This window comes from Danio rerio, chromosome 3 (genome assembly GCF_049306965.1).
Source record: "Danio rerio strain Tuebingen ecotype United States chromosome 3, GRCz12tu, whole genome shotgun sequence".
NCBI classification, from domain to species: domain Eukaryota; kingdom Metazoa; phylum Chordata; class Actinopteri; order Cypriniformes; family Danionidae; genus Danio; species Danio rerio.
Window position 1 is genome coordinate 26,084,795 of NC_133178.1, and position 15,454 is coordinate 26,100,248.

Consider the following 15,454-nt stretch of genomic DNA (forward strand, 5'->3'; position numbering starts at 1 on the left):
CCCTCAAGGTTGTTTTCTTTTTATTTATGCTCTACAGTTCAACGTGACATTTATAGACATTTTTAGTATGATTTTTATACATATCAAGTCAAGTCAAGTAAAGAAGGGCTTTATTGTAATTCCGCTATATGTGTGGACATACAGAGGAATGAAATGTTGTGTCTCGCAAGTAAATTAATCACAAATACAAACACAACACTGGACATAAGAGTGCATACACTATACTGAAAGATACTTAACTATGCACATAAACATGTTGTGCAGGATATGTGCAAGAGAGGTATTGAAGGTGAATATTGTGCAAAAGATGTATTTAGAGTTTTATTTTGTTTAAAAGAGTTATTTAATATTATAGTATGATTATTAGGGCTGGACAATTTATCTAAAAGTAATCGAAATCGACATTAAGAACTTATAAATTTTTCCTGGTCAATTTTTTTGATTACTTTCCTTAGTGTATGGTCACACACCCCACTCTGTTTATATCTCTGTGTCGATTGCACAAGACGGAATATTTTCCATTACGTTAAAATTATTATTTACATTAAAATATTTGTTTACAGAAGATGCAAGAAATGCAATGTTTAAAATATTGTTTACACAATATCCAAGACAAGATACTTTTTATTATACTTTTAATCTAAAAAACTTTGACAATTATTTATTTTGTTTCCAAAAGGGCAAGCTATTTATTTTCACTTTTTTATAAGAAAAACAATTGTCAGTTGGTTTTAGGCAATGTGTTTTTTAATTTCAGTTGTTCAACTTTAATGTTTAATAAACAATCATAGATAGTAGATGCTCATTTCCTTCAATTATTTTATTTTTAACCTTCATTCAAAAACCTCTCACTTTTAAAATGTGAGCATATTTACTGTACAAAACTTGTTCAGTGAAATAATTTTTCAATTGAGTTAAAATGTTTAATTAATCAAGATTTTGATTTTAGACCAAAACACACAGCCATAATGGCAATATTATAGCATGACAATAATATTTTAGTGTGACATATTTTAAATGATTTGATTTGTATGATTTTCCCAGAGATGGGTTGTGGCTGGAAGGGCATCCGCTGCAAAGTCATCTGGAATGGCAAAGAAAGCGTTCCTGCAGGACTCACAGAGTTCATCAAGATTATTTGGATTAATTGTCAATGCCTCCTTATCTTACCCCAGACATGCTCAATAATGTTCATACCTGGGGACTGGGCTGGCCAATCCTGGAGGACCTTGACCTTCTTTGCTTTCAGGAACTTTGATGTGAAGCCTGAAGTATGAGGAGCGCTAAGGATTTGCCCTCTTTTGTGGTTTGTAATGTAACGGGCATCACAAATGTCTTGATACCTCAGGCTGTTGATGTTGCCATCCACTTTGAAGATCTCTCGCATGCCCCAATGCTGAATGTAACCCCAAACCATGATTTTTCCTTCACCAAACTTGACTGATTTCTGTGAGAATCTTGGGTCCATGTAGGTTCCAATAGGTCTTCTGCAGTAATTGTGATGATTGGGATGCAGTTCAACAGATGATTCGATTCCAAAAATCTACCCTTTGCCATTTTTCCAAATGATTAACTAGAAGTCAAATTCTCTTACAACTGCGATCGACAACAAGACTTTTTCTAGGTACTGTAAATGCAGCTGACCTCTTTCCGGCATGTTGGTGCAAACCAGTTTTTCAAAAGGTTATGTGTGCAAACATGTATTTATATCCTTCTCAAACATTCACTAAATTTTGGCTTTAGCTTCTGCTGCTTCAGAGCTGCTATTAATACCTCCCATTCAAAACACACAGTGGGAAGCTATTCACTGCAATGCTTAGCTTGACTGAGAGATTGAATTTGATAGTTAATAAAAAGTACATTGCAACTTCAGAGACGGCTTTTGTAATCTACAGTTAGCACACTAACACCCTAATACATTTAAAGGACTTCCCGCTGAGCCACCAGCAGTAATTCAATGGCTTTTATTTTCGGGATCTTGTTGCAAAATAGAGACACTTCCAGCAATTCACGTCCTGCTGCGACAATAAGAACACAGGCGCGCATGAAAGGTTCAGAGGGAGGCTGAAGCTCCAGAGCGGCTCTGTTGAAAATCAGCCCACAGAAGTTGAGTGAAAGGCTTTGGCTAAAGCTGCTGACTGTAATCTTGTGAGACTGGGTCAAGCTCAGGACTCAGAACTCATTAGTGCTACTGACGAGGCAGGATCCCGACTGCCTAACTCACTCATCAGACGGAGAACAGAGAGCTGAAAAACAATGCGTCACAAACTTGTGCTTGATGTGTTGTGCACTTTCTGTTGAGGGACAACAACCAGGGATCTGCAGGCTCAAGAAGAATGTACAGCACTTGATCTTTTAACTTCACACACACAGAGAGACACTATTCAGTCTACTTGTAGCTCAAACTGCAGAGTGTATTGCTACAGTATATACTGTATATCAAGATCATGAGTTTATTGCTAGGAACTGATAACTGTGCACCTTCAATGCAATGTACTGTCAGTCTCTGAGGATAAGATCATGCATAAATTATACTGTCAAATACCAACTGACCCAGCCGAACCAGCGACCTTCTTGCTGTGAGGTAATCGTGCTGCTCACTGAGCCACCGTGACGCCCCCTAAAAAGTTGAGACCATTTAATATTAATATTTTTAATAATATTATAAAAACATATTTATATTAGATGATCTATATGATCTATATTTATATGTATACACTAATAAAAACCATTACATAAACACTTATTTAATAATACATACATTTAAATACATTATACAAACATTTACACTTTTTTAGCTTTTAAACTTTTTTAAATTTTATTTTAGCAACTGACAGACTGACATCAGACTCAATCATTTTTTCCAAGGTTTAGTCGCTAAATTACCACTCAGCAGCCACGTCGGAATGAACCGCCAATTACTCTGGCATATATGTTTTATGCAACAGATGCACTTGACTTTAGCCTGGAATCTGAATTGTAAAATTAATCTAAATTAAGTTTCTTAAATAAAGATTACAAAACAAAGAAAACATCAAGTGTATGAATTACTTTTGTTTTGGAATGTGAAGGGTTAAATAAAAAGCCCTGTTTCCTGTTCATTAGAATCTTTCCGCCTGCCTCTTTGATTAGCTGTCCAGCTATAAAACTGGCAGCCAATCAATAAATTAGTGCGAGGTCAATTTAAATTCATGGAAAATGTACTTTAGAATATAGTTTTCAAATGACTGACCTCGCCATTCACAGGATCAACCTTAAATTGAAAGTTGGAGTCGGCTATTCGTTTGGTTGACAATCAAGGGATTTCTATTGTTTTCCAAGAAAGTCGATCATCAAAGGTAAGTTTACAGTGTAAGGCCACTGTGCCGAATGGTGTTATTGGCCGCCGCTGCCATGTTGTTTGTTTACAATGAATTGAAAACTTTCTGCATGTCAGTCTGGACATTATAACCATTTTGCGATGGTTTTGCACATGCTCGTGTTGTTGTTGTTGTTGTTGTTGTTGTTGTTGTTAATAAAAAACATATATTTTTTTCTCTAAATACGCATGTATATACCTTATGGTAACAAACTTTTAATGAGCCTCGCCAATCAAACATTGTTATTTGCTATCAGCATTGCTTGTTTGTGGTTGTGGGATCCAGAAAGCTGCTGTTCATTTCACGTATGATCGCTGTCATGCCTTCTGCAGGACGACTGTTTGTCACCATGTGATGATGAAATTATTTGCAAGGAGGATTTACATTTTGCTAAAATTAGCTGAATTATTTTGGTGATTACGTTCACTGTTATTGCACGTCTAAGGCTGGACTAACTTAATTGCTTGCTTAACTGTAATTGTCAATCTTTTGCAGTCTGCTAACAGAACACTGTAAGGACTAAGTACAGACTTTATTTACGAGGGACATTGTCACCAAAAACTTCAAAATCTGTAGTCAGATATTATTCCAATTTTATTTTTATACTCAAAGTAGAAATGGAATGAAGGAATTTGAGTCATAGATTAATTTTGAAAATTAAACTAAAAATTTTAATAGATAAGTTAGAGTTGCTTTAAATATCATATATATAAAAAAGTAAAAAAAAAAAACATTGAATACTCGATAACAAAATAAGAAAAACAGTCAAATTGTTAAAGATGTATGTCAAATCCTTATTTGTTTGTATGATTCAACAGGTTTCATTTATGCTTTGCAGGTTTTTATTTAATATTTCGGCACAGGCCTTTTATGATAAATGGCTTAACAACAGTCCACTCTGGTTGGCTAACACACAGACACACAGTGCATGTTTGTTATTTAAAACTATCCTTATAGCAGATTTAAACCCATCCAGCCACATAAAGTATGTCCTATTGGGCGAAAATAACACTTATTCAGACTTTCATGGACACAAGAAAAATATAAAAATGCATTCCCATCTTGTGCAGCCAAAGGACGGGTAACACACTTGCTGTAACTTCAAATATGAAAGAGAAATTAGTTTGTACAATTTTCCTACCGGCATTTTAACATTTTTGTTTTATAACTCCATAACCTAATACACAGTTTGTACATATTTTAAATAAATGTGCATAAGCCAAATATCACATGACACTTTCTTTTCAATCACATGATTAAATAATTGAATGTATTTGCTTATAACAATTAAATTGTTACCTTTATGGTCCATTCCAGACCAGCTGGAGTCCATTTCATGACAGCTGGAGGGAATCAGACACCAATTCATAATTGCATAACCATATGCACCCTCCGAGCCAAAACTAAGATCATTTCCTCGTTGTAAATTGCAGATAATATGGAAATGACAGTGCCGGTTTATGTTGATGTTCCTGATTAATAATAAAATTGCATAAGTCAATCACATGAGTTATTCACACATATCTCACTATCCTCCACCTCCCCCACTCGCTTCATCCAAGAAGCCTGAGGTAAATGCAGGGTGCCAAGCAGTTCTCCATCTACCTTCAAGGGGGTCTGAGCCCATCAGAGACACTCATTTCCAGAGGGTTTGGGTGCTTACTGTGTCCTGTTTGCTGTCGTGTCCTCTGTTGTGACTGATGACTCCACAGGGTTCACAGCCTACAGGCGCAGTGGTCTCTACACCAGACGCCAAACTCACTGATCAATACAAGCTCAACACAGCAGGAGACTGTTCGCCCTTAGTATCCTAAACACCCATCTAGACTGAGAACACAACAGTGCAAGCAACAGACTAACAATGGTTCAATGTATACATAATTTGGTGATAAAAACATTTAGAGGTAAGACATTGCTGAGATTTCAGTACATTAAGTGCAGCGTTTCAAAACACAAGCTGGCCTAATGCAAACCTTACTAATGCTAATGACTTCACCTAAACAACACAACTGGCAAACAGATGGAGCCGTCACATCTTTAAAAAAAAAAAAGAGCATCTAGTCTCCGCTAAAATATTCATCAGTTCGAGTGCACATCAAAGCAAGTTCTGGGGCAAGAAATTAAACTAAAACAACAACAAAAAGACTTGGCTTGCTTATCTGTCTTTCTGCTTGTGTGTGTGCAAATCCATACGTGTGTGTGTGTTTATGTATATATATGTGTATATATATATATATATATATATATATATATATATATATATATATATATATATGTATATATATATATATATATATATATATATATATATATATATATATATGTGTGTGTGTGTGTATGTGTATGTGTGTGTGTGTGTGTGTGTGTGTGTGTGTGTGTGTGTGTATGTGTATATATATATATATGTATATATATATATATATATGTATGTGTATATATATATATATATATGTATATATATATATGTGTATATATATATATATATATATATATATATATATATATATATATATATATATATATATATATATATATATATATATATAATTTATTTATATATATAATTTATTTATTTATTTATTTTTAACCAAAGACGGGTTTGATCTTCGACTCTCTTTTGACCTTCTGTTCTGATTGAATAGAAAACAGATTTGATGGTCTATATGTCACTGTGGTGTGGCGATTGCTTTCTGACATACACAGCATAGACTCTGCCAGTACTTATGGTCTAAGCCAATCAGGGAAATACATGCTGACATTTAGGCCAGCCGAAAGATTTGAATCTCTGAAATGTAAACTGTTTTCTTCAGGAAATATAACGCATACATTTCTCCACAGTCCACAATAATACTCAAATTTAAAAAAAAAAAATGATGTCTTATTTGAAACCACTATAACCATTATTCACCGTACATTTCCAATACCAGTATTTATTTTTCATAACTAATACTGATACTTATTATTATATTTTATAACATATATTGTTACATATTCTTTTTATGTTACAGATGATTAAAAAACTATTTATTGTTTTACAGGTACACATTTTTTACATGGATTTATACGGGTTATTTTTAAATAACACAGATACTGATTCTTTTTATACCAATGACCGTTAGTTAGACTGTATCTGTTAATGACATTATTTTTTTAATACACAGTGTATATATATGCAGATACCAATACAGATCACATTTTAGTAAAGAAATTAATACAGATTATTTGCATTATGATGTGCCATATAACTGATATCCAGAATGCATATTAAGTTGATCCAGTATTAAATACTAGGGCTACATGATACTGGAAAAATCTAACAGTGCAAGCTTTTGTTTTTCTGCAATATATATTGCAATACAAATACCATTTTACCAGATGACTTTTTAATAGCTCTATTTGAAAATAATTCATTTATTTTTTTGTTTGATTATTATCTGCATAATTTAATAAACAAATTTCGGGGCGAGGCAGTGGCGCAGTAGGTAGTGCTGTCGCCTCACAGCAAGAAGGTCGCTGGTTCGAACCTCGCTTCTGTGTGGAGTTTGCATGTTCTCCCTGCCTTCGCGTGGGTTTTCTCCGGGTGCTCCGGTTTCCCCCACAGTCCAAAGACATGTAAAGGTGAATTGGGTAGGCTAAATTGTCCGTAGTGTATAAGTGTGTGTGTAAATGTGTGTGTGGATGTTTCCCAGAGATGGGTTGCGGCTGGAAGGGCATCCGCTGCGTAAAAACTTGCTGGATAAGTTGGCGTTTCATTCCGCTGTGGGGACCCCGGATTAATAAAGGGACTAAGCCGACAAAAAAATGAATGAATGAATAAACAAATTTCAATCATTGATAAATACAACAGATCAAAGATACAAATGAAATGAACTGCTTTACAATTTTCTTGGTAGTCTTCATAGTATTTTTCTACGGAAATTTAATAATCAAATGTAAAATAGCACTGTGTAGTTTTTATCTAATTAATAATTCTTTACATTTAACTTTTTAATTACAAAAAATAAACATTTCTTGTTTCTGAATTCTTTAAACTGTCCTGAAATCCTCACTCAATCACAGAAATTAAAAACAAATTAAATCAAATTACTTTTATTGTCACATCATTAGCAGTACAAGTGCTATGATGAGTGAAAAGCTGAGGTGCTGTACAGTGCAAAATACAGACAGTGCAAATACAACACATGCAAATGACAAATTTGTCCTCTATTATGGTTATACTTTGCAACTGTGGCTCCTGGTAAAAATATCAACTCAACATTGCTGATCCAGCGTTTTGACTATTGTGTATGCACACAGTGCGATATCGATGCTAAAACGATATATTGTGCAGCCCTATTTAATACTTATTTTTGACACATATAACAGCTCTGGACTGGACAAAGTAATTTATAAAACTTTTGTTTGTACTATAACAGGGGTGGCCAACCCTGTTCCTGGAGAGCCACCTTCCAGCAGATTTCAGTTGCTACCCATATCAAACACACCTGAACCAATTAATTAGGACCTGAACACCACGTGATAATTACAGGCAGGTGTGTCAGATATGGGTTGCAACTGAAATCTGCAGGAAGGTAGATCTCCAGGAACAGGGTTGGCCACCCCTGCACTATAAGGTCTGTAGTTTCCCATTAATCTGAAATTCCTGTCAATTTAAAAATGAAAACCAGTTAAAATGTACTAGTCCTTTATTTAATTTTTCCATTACAGGCTGCATATTCACTACAAACAAAATCGTACTTTGATGGTGCTGTTACTGAGAAAGACACAATCTACAAGCATATAAAATCAATAAAGAAAAAGATAAAAATGAGAAAAAAACTGCATTTTATTGTTTTCCAAGAAGTAAAACTGTATTCAGCTATAGAGTAATTGAATAATCAAATATAAACTAATACTCCATAGTCTTTGTTTTATAGACAATAAAATATTATTATTTTAATTTGTCCAAGTTACAAACCGTACAATTTCTTAAGCCTGAATGCTTTTTAAAAATTTCACACAATCACAGGTTTCAAAAAACACTTGTAAAATGTTCATTTAAATGTTAATATTAATTAAAGTCCAGACTGTAACGTAGTAGTCTTTCATTCAATTTTTCCATTAGAGGGTGCATATTCACAACAAACAAAATCGTAATTTGATGGTGCTGTTGCTGAGTGTGGAATCACAGAGGTTGTTTCATGATTTTTTTCAATGTTTTGTCTGTAGTTTTTGAAAACCTGGCTGACAGCATGCTGTATATCATCCATGTTCAGTTCTTAAATTACTGTAAAACTTTCAGCAACTTCCTTTCTCGTTGACAATTGCCCATGGCTGCTATGTCAAGTCGTTATGTTCATTTACCTGTCATCATATCAAGATGCAGAACTTTAAAGCCTACTTTCTAAAGTGCTGAATGTCAGATATTTCTTTACTCAGAGAAATGGAGGTGATTTAATCAAATCCACACTGTGACTGAAATCTCAAAAGTGGCACAGTAACCAGGACAAAATGCAGACGTTTCAGTATCTCTATTTGAGCTTGTGTCTCACCTTTGAAATAATGTTCCTTTGAAATGATATTTCTAAAAGATTGTGATCTTGATTCATACACCCAGGCAATCTTATACAGCTTTCATAAGTTGATCACAATAGAACATTCAAATATGAGTTTTGCAATGCTGCTATTATTTTTTATAGTTATGAAATGTAAGTGGAGGAATATTATCATTCAGATTGATGATTACAAGCATGCTATGTAAATCTGTCTGCAGCGCTGCAATATATTTTTCAAGCAGTAAAAAATGCTCTTCCACCAAACTAAGCAAGCAATTTGTTTCACCTCTACATCAGTGCACTTGCACATTTTTTATTTTCATTTTTCAATGCAATCAAATGTTTACATGTTCTCTTGTTTGTGTTAGAAAAGCTTTAATTCCTTGCAACTTTCTAAAAGTTTCCTTCAGATCAAGCACAATGGGATTGAAAAGGTGTTTTACATCTCATTCCGTTTGCCTATATATTTAGTTGTAGGGCTAAAGGATATTGGACAAAAACTGACATTGCGATATTTTCGTTTGCGAAGTATATTGCGATTATGAATGTAATTTCACAAGATGGCTTTTAACTAGGGCTGTGCGATTTATTATTATTTTTTATTTATTTTTTTTTGATCGAAATCAATTCGCCATCGTGATTTGAAACGCTGTGATTAGCTAATTGCAAGAGGCTGCGATATAAAATAAACATAGATCATATAATTTCCCCCACCCAGAGCAAATGCGTGACTGCTGTCTGTGTGTGACATTTTAGCACACTTTCGTTCTGCCCAATCAGAATTGTGCAATTGAAATATGCAGACCCACAATAAAACAAACAAACAGGAAAGCGCGGACAAGTGGGATGACGGCATGTGCCGATTCAGAAGCATTAACAGACGAATTAATACAAAAAAAAAACAGCACGTCGGTAATATGGGAATATTTTACATTCAAAGTCACAGACACTGAACAAAAACAGGTAATTTGTAATGGCTGTCGCAGAATTGTTGCCACAGCATGAGGAAATACAACAATCAGCACCTAAAAAAGCACCACATGTGGCTATATGAGGAGTGTCTTGCTAAAAAGTCAACTAAAAGGATTGCCAGTGACGCTCAATATAGTAGCTACTGTAGCAACAGCAAAGTACATTTTCAGAGTTGTTTGCAGCTGTTACACCATATGAAAATACATCACATCAAGGTACCAGGAGATAAATAGCGCTATAACTTACTACTGTTTGCTCTAGAGCAAAATTAGTGTTTCATTTCTGAATATTTATAAACAAATTTGAATAAAAGTTGGAGTTAGTCAATATCTTTTCAGTTCCTCTTTTAACTAACACTCACTGCATTTTAGCAGCAATAAGATACGATACATAATACAGAATTTTGAGCTGAAGCTTGACTACAAAATTAATTTGCAAATTAAAATCTGTAAAAAAAAAACGCAAAGAAATTTTTCCCAAATCACACATAAAATACAATACAACTGAACAGACAGATGGTTTTCTGTGGAATCTAACAGTATTCAAAATCAATAATATAATATGAAGTCACACTATATTTACATATAGCAGGGGTCACCCATCTCGGTCTTGGAGGGCCGGTGTCCCTGCAGGGTTTAGCTCCAACTTGTTTTATCACACCTGCCTTGGTGTTTCAAGTATACCTCGTAAGACCTTGATTAGCTTGTTCAGGTGTGTTTGATTAGGGTTTAAGCTAAAATCTTTAAAACCGGCACTCCTGGGCCGAGTTTGGTGACCCTTGACATATAGTGTAGAGTCTTCATTGTGAAAGTAAGTTAATAGAAGTCATTTTGGTTTATATACCATTATAACTCTTGTGATCATCAGTGGCATTGTCTCCTTTGCGATTGCTTCTTGTAGTCCATTGTAATCAGCAGCAGTGTTTTTGCTGTTGGAGATTACTTGCTAATGAACCACACCTCCTAGAACTCTCTGTACTCATCAGCTCCTACAGCAGCTGACAATAATCTGGACACTCACACCCAGTCATAGCTGTAACTCATGATGCACTGATTGCAAGGACTGTAAGCACACCTCACTTTCACTCACACATTGCTGAGTCTTGTTTCTTTATTGAACACTATGAAGCGGTTTTCTGCTTGTTTTCTTTTTGTTTTGATTCTTTGCCACCTAGTCTGACCTCTCGCCTGTATTCTGACCATGGTTTTTGGATTACCCTTGTGCTACTGTTTTTCTCCTGTATAAGACCATTGCCTCCACAATCTTGCTTTTTAATAAACTTTGTTTGGATTCTCAGATTTTCCTGCTTCGTAACAATAATACAGTATCTTGGTTTAAGTTTGCTTAAATCTTACACAGTCACAAGTTTAAAAAACATATACAGATGAAAATATTTTACTCTTACCTTAAGGTTAAACTTTGCGATGACCCCAAAAATCACATTCTGAACTGTGGCGCTGATCACCTATAATTCCAATGTGACATTGCTGATCCTGCAGTGTGACTATTGCAGATTCATGAATTGCGATATTAATACTGAGACTATATATCAGGGGTGTCCAAGCTCAGTCCTGGAGGGCCGGTGTCCTTCATATTGTAGTTCCAACCCTAATTAAACACACTTGAACCAGCTAATCAAGCTCTTTCTAGGTATACTAGAGACTTCCAGACAGGTGTGTTGAAGGAAGTTGGAGCTAAACTATGAAGGACACTGGCCCCCCAGGACCGAGTTTGGACACCCCTGCTATATATTGTGCAGCCCTATTTGGTTGCATGCAAATTTTTATCTGTCAATTATTTTGGTGGAATGTAGCCATTGACTCATTCATTCAATAGATTCTTTTAAAAACAAGGGCAAAGAAAATAATAAGAATTAATGAAGTCTTTATGAGTGAACCATTAATTCAAACCAATACAAAAGTGGTGCAATAAATGCTTGTCTGGTAAATATTTTATTTACTATCTTTTAGGAAAACTGGCATAAGAAATCTTCATTTAGTTCATGTTTTATGCAGAATTATGCAGCTCAACTACAAATTACAGTTTAGAAATGTACCCTGACCTTACAAAATGGTGTATATTAAAATAAATGTAAACAAATGCAACCCTTACTGTCTTTTCTGCAGAGTTTGTGTGGGTTGTAATACTAGCGGAAGGTCTCTCACCCATTTTGATTACAGTATTACAGAAAAAAAGAAAACAGAATAGTTGAGGTGAGTGAGAGAGAGGGCAGGGGCACTGGTCCATCTTTATGCAGCCTAGTGAACTGTGATCTCAGAGCCTGGGGCAAAAGGCTCGCTCACACATTCGCGTCAGCATTGAGGCCGGTGCAGCGGGGAGCGGAAGGCTTAGGGAAGCTCAGGTGGAGATCTCTCATGTGTGTAATTTGTGGCCTCGATACAGTATTGATGAAACATGGAGGCAGACGAAAATGAGGGTCAGAGGTTAAAGTAGCGGAGATTTGAGTCCAATGAAAGCCCAATGAGTCTCAACCAGACAGCTTGATGGGATTCAGATTGCAGACAAGGATGAATGCAGTTCCACTGGGGTTAGTTGGCAGGGGCTTTAGAGACTTTTAAAACATCAGAATTACAGTATATTGCTGATATTTTCAAGACATATAGACAAAGTTTACACTTGAATGTAGCCGGAGAGTGCTTATTAAGGTCCTACAATACCCTGGATATAAACCCTAATGACAGCTTCACAACCACTTAACAGTAATACAATCACACATTTTTCGCAGTATGTGTTTGCACTTTATATTGGTAATCAAAAAAAAAAGTTATATCAAGCCATGTATTCATCAGCCTGTGGATCAGTTATTGACTTCCAAATCATTCAAAATATATATTGCTCCAAAGCAACTTTATGGTTCAGGTTAACAGCAAAAAAAGTTAAATGGAAAGTTTACCCAAACATTGAAACTCTGCTATCATTTACTCACCCTTGACTTGTTCCAAACCAGTTTGAGTTTTATTGTTTTGTTAAACACAAAGCTGGATATTTTGAAGAATGTTAGAAACCTGTTACAATTGACTTCCACACTAGGAAAAACCAATACTATGGGAGTCAATTGTACAGGATTCACATACATGTGCTTTATCACAGTCACAAAATAAAATATACTTTTTGGAGTCCATGTTAAATATAAAGACTCCACCAGAGATCGCTGGAAAACATTCACACTTGTATAGGACTACAAATCTGCAGGTAAATGGACTACAAGAACCAGTCATAAACACACTAGGGCTGCTTGATTTTAGAAAAAATCATAATCACGATTAATTTGGTTATAATTGTAATCACGATAATTCAAAACGATTACTGTTAAACTAATTTGTGCTCCTGAGAATTTTTTTAAAAATAAATATTTCCCAAATGATGTTTAACAGAGCAAGGAATTTTAACAACATTTCCTCTAATATTTTTTCTTCTGGAGGAAGGCTTTTTTATTTTTATTTTGGCTAGAATAAAAGCAGGTTTAAATTTTTTGAAATTTAAAACATGGAGCAATCGCTCGCTTTTTAATGGCTAATAATCTTGTTTATTCCTGCCCCTTTTCGCAGCGCCGCAAGACAGAATTTCGCATTATCAAACTCTAGTGTGACCACAGCTTAATGATTGTAGACACAACAGAGTATTACTAAGTGAAGTTTTATAAACTAAATTTGAGATGAGCATGTGATATGATTGAGCATGGCTGGATTCTCGTCCCAAATCAGTAATCATCCAATCAGATTGATCCAAGCGTTTCATAAATAGACCGATTTTTACCCCACTGCCTTGTCTTAGTTTGGACAGAGTCCCCCGTTTTACCCCATCTCCTCCTTTTCTCCCTTTTCTAAGGGGAGATCTTGAGACCTACCTGATCTCAGACCCCCTTTTGTTTCTCAACCAGGCGGGAGGCTTGGGTCAGTTATCTCCGAGCTCAAGGTTCTCTCCTGGGACAGCATGCCAAACCTACTATTAACACCAAGCTTAATTGTGAACTCCTTAAAATAATATTTCTCAGCATTGATGAAGTTGAAGTTTTGTACTGTATGAAAAGCATACACACTTACACCCAAGATCTAACCAATCCACAGAACAGAATGTTCTTCTTAACACAAGGACCAACATTAACTTGTCTCTAAACTCAACTCTACAATCCCTGGTGTTGTTTCAATACGATATGACATTTTAAATTCTCCGATCAGGCCCTCAGGTATACAAGACCAAGAAATCCAATTCAATCAGAGAACATCTTTGAGTTCCTCAGTTAGAGTCCCTTTAATCCTTTATGATTGTAGATTACACAGGGGCTTGACAGCAAAAAGCTTGTGTCAGCTTAATTTGATTACATTGAAACCTACACGCTGGTACAGAAAACCTTTCTTATTGTGCTCACTGAACCGTAGTCAGTCAAGAAGGTTAATATAGAACCTTTTGTATATTAATATGAGTGGAAGAAAATGATTGAACCTCCATTAAGAGCAGATCAAGAGACAGGCTATGTGCACAGAAAGCGTTTGCTTTGCTAGGCACCAGCCTTTGTAATATGTGCACTTAAATATAACTGATAGAATTTCCTTCCTCTTAGGAATACACACAAATTTAATCAACTTTTTAATCTGTGCACAGAAGAATCTTGAATGCATCTTCTGAAAATGACAGGTATTTTTTATTTTTATTTTGCACAGTCATGCGTTTAAACAAATCAAACTAATGCTAGTAAAGAAATTATTTATCATAAAACTTATCTTTTTCCAGTGCAATTCATTTGAATCTCACAGATTAATGTGCTGACGTTTACACATCCTAAATGCACATTTTAATCCCAAATTAAATTATTGAAGGACTCAAAGGTCACGTCTGGATTCATTTTGTTTTTGCATATCAGTCTACTGCAGTAGAACATGTTATAAACATGTTATAATTTGTTAAAATAAGCATGCAGCATTAGATAGACAGATAGAAATGTAAACCGACAATTAAATGTTTAGGTAGGTAGATAGATAGATTGATATGCCCAACATTATGAATTTCTAACATTTACAGTTGGATAAGAACACATAAGCAAGAAAATATGTTTAAAAATAATACATAAGTTACATTACAAACTGAGAAAAAACACCAAATCATTAACATATTAAAGCAGCCATCTGTCAGCAGTTGATGATGCATCTTTGTCAGAGCACACCACTTCAAGCTATATTAACTATATAATATCATTCATTCATTCATTTTCTTGTCCGCTTAGTCCCTTTATTAATCCGGGGTCACCACAGCGGAATGAACCGCCAACTTATCGAGCAAGTTTTTACGCAACGGATGCCCTTCCAGCCGCAACCCATCTCTGGGAAACATCCACACACACATTCACACACACACTCATACACTACGGACAATTTAGCCAACCCAATTCACCTGTACCACATGTCTTTGGACTGTGGGGGAAACCGGAGCACCCGGAGGAAACCCATGCCAAAGCGGGAAGAACATGCAAACTCCACACAGGTTCGAACCAGCGACCCAGCGACCTTCTTGCTGTGAGGCGACAGCACTACCTACTGGGCCACTGCCTCGCCAACTATATAATATAAAAAT

At 35.4% G+C, this 15,454-nt stretch overlaps 1 long non-coding RNA gene across 2 annotated transcripts in view; it reads right to left on the reverse strand.

Annotated features, from left to right (window-relative positions):
- The window catches only part of LOC141381206 (uncharacterized), a 31,977-nt gene that overhangs the window by 3,835 nt on the left and 12,688 nt on the right, over positions 1 to 15,454 (reverse strand). Inside the window, exon 2 of one of the 2 annotated variants that reach the window (XR_012401004.1) lies at positions 1,198 to 2,319. This is a non-coding gene — a long non-coding RNA (uncharacterized lncRNA). Of the gene's footprint in view, positions 1 to 1,197; positions 2,327 to 15,454 lie in introns of both variants that reach the window. The other variant, XR_012401003.1, reaches the window with a different exon arrangement.